The sequence below is a fragment of the Scyliorhinus canicula genome, chromosome 8, assembly GCF_902713615.1.
Source record: "Scyliorhinus canicula chromosome 8, sScyCan1.1, whole genome shotgun sequence".
In the NCBI taxonomy this organism is placed as follows: Eukaryota; Metazoa; Chordata; class Chondrichthyes; order Carcharhiniformes; family Scyliorhinidae; genus Scyliorhinus; species Scyliorhinus canicula.
The window spans coordinates 115,120,482-115,129,690 of NC_052153.1; the positions used below are offsets into that span (position 1 = coordinate 115,120,482).

At 46.5% G+C, this 9,209-nt stretch overlaps 1 long non-coding RNA gene across 1 annotated transcript; it reads left to right on the plus strand.

Annotated features, from left to right (window-relative positions):
• Positions 1-636: 636 nt before the first annotated feature.
• On the plus strand, positions 637-8,431 carry LOC119970005. The gene is made up of 2 exons (XR_005461511.1): positions 637-708; positions 7,978-8,431. It is a non-coding gene; the product is annotated as an uncharacterized LOC119970005 (long non-coding RNA).
• The last annotated feature ends 778 nt before the right edge of the window (positions 8,432-9,209 follow it).

The window sequence follows — 9,209 nt, forward strand, 5'->3', positions numbered from 1 at the left end:
ATTTTCTTTGATGTTTGTATTTAAAATGTTGAGGGTTGTTTGGAGGTTGGTGTGAGGAAGGGATCGTTGGCCAGGGGATGGACGTTGTATTTGTTACCGTTGATTGTTGATGGGTGTAAATTTGGATGAAAATGTGAAAAAGGAGGAGAATAAAAATATTTTTTTTAAAAAGTACTATTGTTGGCATCCATGAAGTTATGTGCAAACATTTATATGGTACTTTTCTGAAATATTTGAACCATAAGGTCTTAAAATCACGGCTTGGTACCTATTATTCCTTTATAATACATGATTTAATTTTTGTCAGAGTTCGGCAATTTATTTCATTTTTGTCAAATAAGTTGCTATTACGCACAACAGAAAATTCCGTTGCACTTTATGGGCATTGGTACATGGCCACATTTGCACTACAATCTAGCAATAAATTATTTGAATTTGGTTCTGGACCACACATCAACCTAAGTTTTACTATCGTAACTCTTCCTTTAAATAGAAAATGTTTGAGTAACACTCAAAATATTTAAACATCTTTCCAATAATCTGTAAGAAATTTGAGTCAGTGGCTGCAGAATTGGACTCCATGGTGCTGTAGTTTTGACAATTATGATGACATTTCACCATTCGCATTTACTTCCAGCAGAGTCTGTACCAAACACTATCTGAAGGCATCAACATGGGCAGTACAATTGTGTGCCAGAAGTATCCAAAGTAAGTAGATCATGATGTCAGATTCATGGACAATTGGGGCTCATTCTGGGGTAGCTGGGGGCCTCTACAAACGGGATGGTCTACACCTGGACCAGAGGGGTACTAATATCCTCGGGGGAGGTTTGCTAATGCTCTTCGGGAGGGTTTAAACTAGTTCAGCAGGGGATTGGGAACCTGAATTGTAGCTCCAGTACACAAGAAGCTGAGAGTAGTGAGGTCATGAGTAAGGTTTCAAAGTTGCAGGACTGTACCGGCAGGAAGGAAGGTGGTCTAAAGTGCGTCTACTTCAATGCCAGGAGCATCCGGAATAAGGTGGGTGAACTTGCAGCATGGGTTGGTACCTGGGACTTCGATGTTGTGGCCATTTCGGAGATATGGATAGAGCAGGGCGAGGAATGGTTGTTGCAGGTGCCGGGGTTTAGATATTTCAGTAAGTTCAGGGAAGGTGGTAAGAGAGGGGGAGGGGTGGCATTGTTAGTCAAGGACAGTATTACAGTGGCTGAGAGGACATTTGATGAGGACTCAAATACTGAGGTAGTATGGGCTGAGTTAAGAAACAGGAAAGGAGAGGTCACCCTGTTAGGGCTTTTCTATAGGCCTCCAAAAAGTTCCAGAGATGTAGAGGAAAGGATTGCAAAGATGATTCTGGATAGGAGCGAAAATACAGGGTAGTTGTTATGGGGGACTTTAACTTTCCAAATATTGACTGGAAGCACTATAGTTCGAGTACTTTAGATGGATCCGTTTTTGTCCAATGTGTACAGGAGGGTTTCCTGATGCAGTATGTAGATAGGCCAACAAGAGGCGAGGCCATATTGGATTTGGTACTGGGTAATGAACCAGGACAGGTGTTAGATTTGGAGGTAGGTGAGCATTTTGGTGATAATGACCACAATTCGATTACGTTTACTTTAGCGATGGAAAGGGATAGGTATAAACCGCAGGGCAAGAGTTATTGCTGGGGGAAAGGCAACTATGATGCGATGAGGCAAGACTTAGGATGCATCGCCTGGAGAGGAAAACTGCAGGGGATGGACACAATGGAAATGTGGAGCATGTTCAAGGAACAGCTGCTGCGTGTCCTTGATAAGTATGTACCTGTTAGGCAGGGAGGAAGTTGTCGAGTGAGGGAACCATGGGTTACTAAACCAGTTGAATCACTTGTCAAGAGGAAGAAGGAGGCTTATGTGAAGATGAGACGTGATGGTTCAGTTGGGTCGCTTGAGAGTTACAAGTTAGCTAGGAAGGCTCTAAAGAGAGAGCTAAGAAGAGCTAAGCGAGGACATGAGAAGTCTTTGGCAGGTAGGATCAAGGATAACCCTAAAGCTTTCTATAGGTATGTCAGGAATAAAAGAATGACTAAGGTAAGAGTAGGGCCAGTCAAGGACAGTAGTGGGAAGTTGTGCGTAGAGTCCGAGGAGATAGGAGAGGTGCTAAATGAGTATTTTTCGTCAGTATTCACACAGGAAAAAGACAAAGTTGTCGAGGAGAATACTGAGATACAGGCTACTAGACTAGAAGGGCTTGAGGTTCATAAGGAGGAGGTGTTAGCGATTCTGGAAAGTGTGAAAATAGATAAGTCCCCTGGGCCGAATGGGATTTATCCTAGGATTCTCTGGGAAGCTAGGGAGGAGATTGCTGAGCCTTTGGCTTTGATATTTAAGTCATCTTTGTCTACAGGAATAGTGCCAGAGGACTGGAGGATAGCAAATGTTGTCCCCTTGTACAAGAAGGGGAGTAGAGATAACCCCGGTAACTATAGGCCAGTGAGCCTTACTTCTGTTGTGGGAAAAGTCTTGGAAAGGTTTATAAGAGATAGGATGTATAATCATCTGAAAAGGAATAATTTGATTAGAGATAGTCAACATGGTTTTGTGAAGGGTAGGTCGTGCCTCACAAACCTCACTGAGTTCTTCGAGAAGGTGACCAAACAGGTAGATGAGGGTAAAGCAGTTGATGTGGTGTATATGGATTTCAGTAAAGCGTTTGATAAGGTTCCCCACGGTAGGCTATTGCAGAAAATACAGAGGCATGGGATTCAGGGTGATTTAGCAGTTTGGACCAGAAATTGGCTAGCTGATAGAAGACAAAGAGTGGTGGTTGATGGGAAATGCTCTGACTGGTGTCCAGTTACTAATGGTGTGCCACAAGTATCTGTTTTGGGGTCGTTGCTGTTTGTCATTTTTATAAATGACCTGGAGGAGGGCGTAGAAGGATGGGTGAGTAAATTTGCAGATGACACTAAAGTCGGTGGAGTTGTGGACAGTGCAGAAGGATGTTACAAGTTACAGAGGGACATAGATAAGCTGCAGAGCTGGGCTGACAGGTGGCAAATGGAGTTTAATGCAGAAAGGTGTGAGGTGATTCATTTTGGAAAGAATAACAGAAAGGGAGAGTACTGGGCTAATGGTAAGATTCTTGATAGTGTGGATGAGCAGAGAGATCTCGGTGTCCATGTCCATAGATCCCTGAAAGTTGCCAGGGTTGTTAAGAAGGCATACGTTGTGTTAGCTTTTATTGGTAGAGGAATTGAGTTTCGGAGCCATGAGGTCATGTTGCAGTTGTACAAAACTCTGGTGCGGCCGCATTTGGAGTATTGTGTGCAGTTCTGGTCGCCACATTATTGGAAGGATGTGGAAGCATTGGAAAGGGTACAGAGGAGATTTACAAGAATGTTGCCTGGTATGGAGGGAAGATCATATGAGGAAAGGCTGAAGGACTTGAGGCTGTTTTCTTTAGAGAGAAGAAGGTTAAGAGGTGACTTAATTGAGGCATACAAGATGATCAGAGGATTAGATAGGATGGACAGTGAGAGCCTTTTTCCTCGGATGGTGATGTCCAGCACAAGGGGACATAGCTTTAAATTGAGGGGAGATAGATATAGGACAGATGTCAGAGGTAGGTTCTTTACTCAGAGAGTAGTAAGGGTGTGGAATGCCCTGCCTGCAACAGTAGTGGACTCGCCAACACTAAACGCATTCAAATGGTCATTGGATAGGCATATGGACGATAAGGGAATAGTGTAGAGGGACTTTAGAAGGGTTTCACAGGATGGTGCAACATCGTGGGCCGAAGGGCCTGTACTGCGCTGTAATGTTCTATGTTCTATGTAACTCTGATGTGACACCAGAATTACCATTCTGGACCTCACCACAGTAGCTAATATCCTATTTAAGTTTGTACAGATGAACACATGTTCAGCAGAAAGGATCTCCCATTATTTAAGGGACTCATCCACAACTTGCAAATTCGTTTCTGCTGTCTCAGTTTGAATTTGTACTGGGTGTTTTGAGGAGTTGGTTAATGCTGGTGAAATCTACAAGCAATGCTGCTGCAGATGGAGAAGGTATTGGTTGTGACTACAAGTGCTCTGACCACTATGGATAGCTGTCCCACTTGGGCTGCATCATGAAGAGGGAGGTGGTGCAAAGGCAACAAATAAGAGAAGCTGCTGACTGAGGAGGAGGAGGGAGAGCAGCTCTCCCCTGGGATCCTGTGGCAGCACTTCCCACCTAAGCCAGGACCTGCATGTTCAGCATCCACATTTACCCCCTGACGATGATCAGAGAACTCTGTCACCTCTCCTTACCAGACCTGCAACCACGTGGAGTAGTGATTAGCACTGGGACTGCAGCACTGAGGACCTGGGTTCGAATCACTGTCCGTGTGGAGTTTGCACATTCTCCTCGTATCTGCGTGGGTTTCACCCCCACAACCCAAAGATGTGACGTTTAAGGGGTATCTTGACAAATACATGAATAGGATGGGAATAGAGAGATACGGACCCCGGAAGTGTAGAAGATTTTAGTTTAGACGGGCAGCAAGATAGGCACAGGCTTCGAGGGCCGAAGGGTCTGTTCCTGTGCTGTACTTTCCTTTGTTGTTGTTCTAAGTGCAGGTTAGGTGGATTGGCCATGCAAAATTACCCCTTAATTGGAAAATAAAAATAATTGGCTACTCTAAATTTTTAAAAAAAGATCTGCAACCTCAGAGCAGGGTGACTGGGGCACTGCCAGTGACTGTGAAGGTGAATGTGGTCCTGAATTTTTTCCTGTCAGAATCCTTCCAAATTGGAAGAGATGACATATCTAACGTTCCTCAGTTCGCCATCCACTGCTGGTTCAGAGGTAACAGAGTCCCTTAATACCAGGAGATGGGTTTTACATGTGTTATCCACAAACTGAGAGAGCTATTCTACACCAGACTCATGATTGCCCTCTGTAGACCCAACCACATATGGCCAGAATGCACATAATGAGAGCACACATGATCAACCAGAGGATTGAGGTTTATAAGCAATGGTTCAATAGCCTTGAATGGTCTGGAGAAGATCACCAATACTCACTGAATTAGTGGTTGTCTGCTGCAAACCCCATGAGTTAGTCATCATGAGGGCACAGTTCTTGCCACCAGGGATTCAGCAAAAAGCTCCAGAGGAAAAGGAGAGAAGGAAGCGGAGGATACAGCTAACTCAACCATGTCCCGGATATGCTGCCCCTGAGCACCTCTTACAACCCCAGATCCCATGAATAAAACCGCGGATCCCATTGATCAATAATTCCCCACCTTATAATTCCTCTGTTATGGACCATCACACCATCCTCTTAGCAATCCTGAAATACAATACACCTCAAAACAACCGTACCAAACCAAATTTATCCAATGATGAATCTGATACGCCATATAATACTCAACTGAACATTTTTGTTCATTCCTTCAGTGCCTGTCCTCCAGATAACTTTGGCTGGCCTAATGTTCTTATATAGTGTTGTCCTAACTGTAACAGTATGGCCGGTAGACGGCTGTGCCAGGTATGCCATGATCTGGCAGATATCATAGAATCATAGAATTTACAGTGCAGAAGGAGGCCATTTGGCCCATCGAGTCTGCACCGGCTCTTGGAAAGAGCACCCTACCCAAGGTCAACACCTCCACCCTATCCCCATAACCCAGTAACCCCACCCAACACTAAGGGCAATTTTGGACACTAAGGGAAATTTATCATGGCCAATCCACCTAACCTGCACATCTTTGTGACTGTGGGAGGAAACCGGAGCACCCGGAGGAAACCCACGCACACACGGGGAGGATGTGCAGACTCCGCGCAGACAGTGACCCAAGCCTGAATCGAACCTGGGACCCTGGAGCTGTGAAGCGATTGTGCTATACACAATGCTACCGTGCTGCCCATGTTGCACTGTCCCCTGCTCCTCAGCAGGATCTTCGATGGCATGCCCGTTCCAGCAGGTCCTCGTATGACAGGCGCTGCCGATACATGTGAGGTCTCATACGGCGCCTCCTTTACCACTCCTCCTCCTCGGTCTGTTGAGTGGCCAGTTCTCCATTCTCAGCGGCTGCTTCCTATTCCTCTGGGGCAGGCTCCGCTGCTGCAGCGTCCTCCTCCTCGAGCAGATCCAGCTCATACAGCCTCAGTGCATCCCCCAGGGCTGCGCCGACTAGGAGGAAGGCCATCATTGCTCGTTAAATTCCAATGTCCATTGTCTGCAGGGAGTGAAAGGCCGACATGTTAGCATGGTGCTTATCCCCGTGCCCAACCCGGTCCACCGGGCTGGACGATGGCCCCAGTTGACACTGTGGACTCGCATGTCCTCCTCCCCTCCCCATCCCCGAACCTCTGGCCCTGGTGCGCATCCCTGATGCCTGGGGTACCGTCAGCTGGCACTGCCCACAGAAGCAATATGCACCATGGCCCCTATCCAGCGCCCACCTGTCGGGGCTACTGTAGACATTGCCCTTGGGTGGTCTGCGTGATGCCCCAACAGCGGGTGGCAGCCAGTTGGAGGGGTGGTATGGCGGAGGGTGGAGTAGAGAGTGGGGCTGGGGTGCAGGAGTGGTGGGATGGGGGAAACCATATGGCCGGAATCACTCTGCAGAACCAGGGGTCAAGGTGGGTGGTCAATGGGGTGTCACCCTAACCCCACGCCTGTCCTCCCCCTGTCACCGCCCTCCTCCCTCCCTCCCTGGTACCAGCCAGCCTGACCAGTGCCAGGTCTAGCAGCTCAAGTTCGCGCCTCTCCGTGGCCTACCTCCTCTCCCTCATCAGCCACAGTGCCTGCTTCCTGATTTTTAAATGCACCTCGCTGTTGGGAATTTCCCCCAGTGGAGATGGAAAATCGCAGAGGCTCCAGGGCGGTCATAGAATCATGGAATTTGCAGTGCAAAAGGAGAGCATTCAGCCCATCGCATCTGCACCACACCTCCACCCTATCCCCATAACCCAGTAACCCCACCCAACTTTTTTTGGACACTAAGGGCAAGTTAACATGGCCAATCCACCTAACCTGCACATCTTTGGACTGTGGGAGGAAACCGGAGCACCCGGAGGAAACCCACGCAGACACGAGGAGAACCTGCAGACTCCGCACAGACAGTGACCCAAGCGGGAATCAAATCTGGGACCCTGGAGCTGTGAAGCAACTGTGCTAACCACTGTGCTACCGTGCTGCATTAATGATATACCGTCGGTCAAGCTAATGATACCCAATGGCGTTTACTGTTCGTGTGGAGTGGAATGCGTTGATGCCGCTGTCGAGACACTGGAGAATTGGGATTTGCCATGAAACCGATGCCCGACACAATTTCGGCACCAGAACCGATTCTCCGCCCAATCGCATTTCCCAATTCCGTCATCAGTCGATGGAGAATCCCGGCCAATAAATTCCCACAGTGATTGTTTGAGAATATCATTCATTTTTGAAAATCAAGAATTAAAAAGTTAACATCAGTGAAAGTGACGATGTCACTGTTTAATGGCCATAAGAGCACAATAGGTTGATTGATGTCCTTTAGGAAAGGGAATCCGGGCAGCACGGTGGCGCAGTGGTTAGCACTGCTGCCTCACGGTGCCGAGGTTCCAGCTTTGATCCCGGCTCTGGGTCACTGTCCGTGTGGAGTTTGCACATTCTCCACGTGTTTGCGTGGGTTTCGCCCCCACAATCCAAAGATGTGCAGGCTAGGTGGATTGGCCACACTAAATTGCCCCTTAATTGGAAAAAATTAATTGGGTACTCTAAATTTGTAAAAAAAAAAGAAAAGGTAATCTACCATCCTTACGTAGTCAGGTGTATAAATTCAGTCCTATCCCAACATATTAGACTTGAGATTTGGACCAAGTTGCATTACCACCGTCACAGGGTAACTAGGAATGGACAATAAATACCACTTTCCCCATTTCTCGAGAATGAATAATAAGAATAAACATTGAAAATGAGACTGTGATTTTTCAGGTTTGTTTTTTGTTATTTTCAGAAATGATTGAATTGTGCTATGGAACTTTAATGGCCAACATTGCAAGCTCATGAAGTTCAGTCACACTCAGTTACTCAGAGACATGCTTTCCAGACTGTCCGGAGCTAGATGACTCACCTCAGTGTCTGACTTCTGTCGAATGCCAATGAAGCTAACCAGATTCCACCCACACATTTCTAAAAAGTGATTACAACTTTACTGTGTTGCTAAAAAAGTGCATTTAATGTAGTTTCTGTATTCTGATAAGCACTAAATGTTAAAAAAGCAGAACAGCAAAATATCTAAATTGTCAGATGTATAAAGTAACTTCTATCATTTGGAGTGTAAATTACTAAACATTTTCTGTATTAGTTTGCAACATAGTAAGTAACACATAACTTTGAATTCTTTGTGATGCTAGCATTTACATTTTTGAGTCACAATATGATAAATATAGAGCAAATTGTTGGAACTGTGACATAAAGTGAGTCTCAGTTTTGTGACGACGTGGTATCAGACATGACACATTTATTATGATCAAACACTAAAAATGTGGTGCTGTAAACTTCATCATCAGAATAGAAATATCAAAAGGAAATTTGATAGAAGTGTTCAACTTTCTGAAGGTTTACTAAGGTCAATAGAAAATGATTACTGGCTAATGAATCAGTAACCGGAGAACATTAACATGAAACCATCAAAACAAAGAGTATCCGAGTGTATTTGTTTCAATTCAGGGACAATTTAGCATGGCCAATCCGCCTACCCTACACATATTTTTGGGATGTGGGGGTGAGACCCATGCAGACACAGAGAGAATGTGCAAACTTCACACGGACAGTGACCCGGGGCTGGGATCAAATCCTGGTCCTCGGCGCCGTGGTCCTCAGCGCCGTGGGGCAAGACAAAGAGAATGTTTAGGAACATTGAGCCCTGTGGTCAGCAGCAGAGGAATAGGGCTGGATTCTCCCATCCCCAACGCCAAAATCACGTTCGGCGAGGAGGTGGAGAATCCCTGATGACGCCAAAATCGGGGGCGACGCCGCTTTCGTAATGCTCCGTACCCTGAAAAGCAGAGTACTCGAGGAGTACACTGCAGCCCACCCCGCGATGCTCCGTCCCCGACTGGCCAAGTTCCCGACGGCAGGAGACTCTCATGGTCTCACCCGTTGTGAACTTAGCATGCCGGCAGCGGACTCAGTCCGGTGCCGCCACAGTCGGGGGATGGCCAATCCACGGGCAGGGGGGGCCAT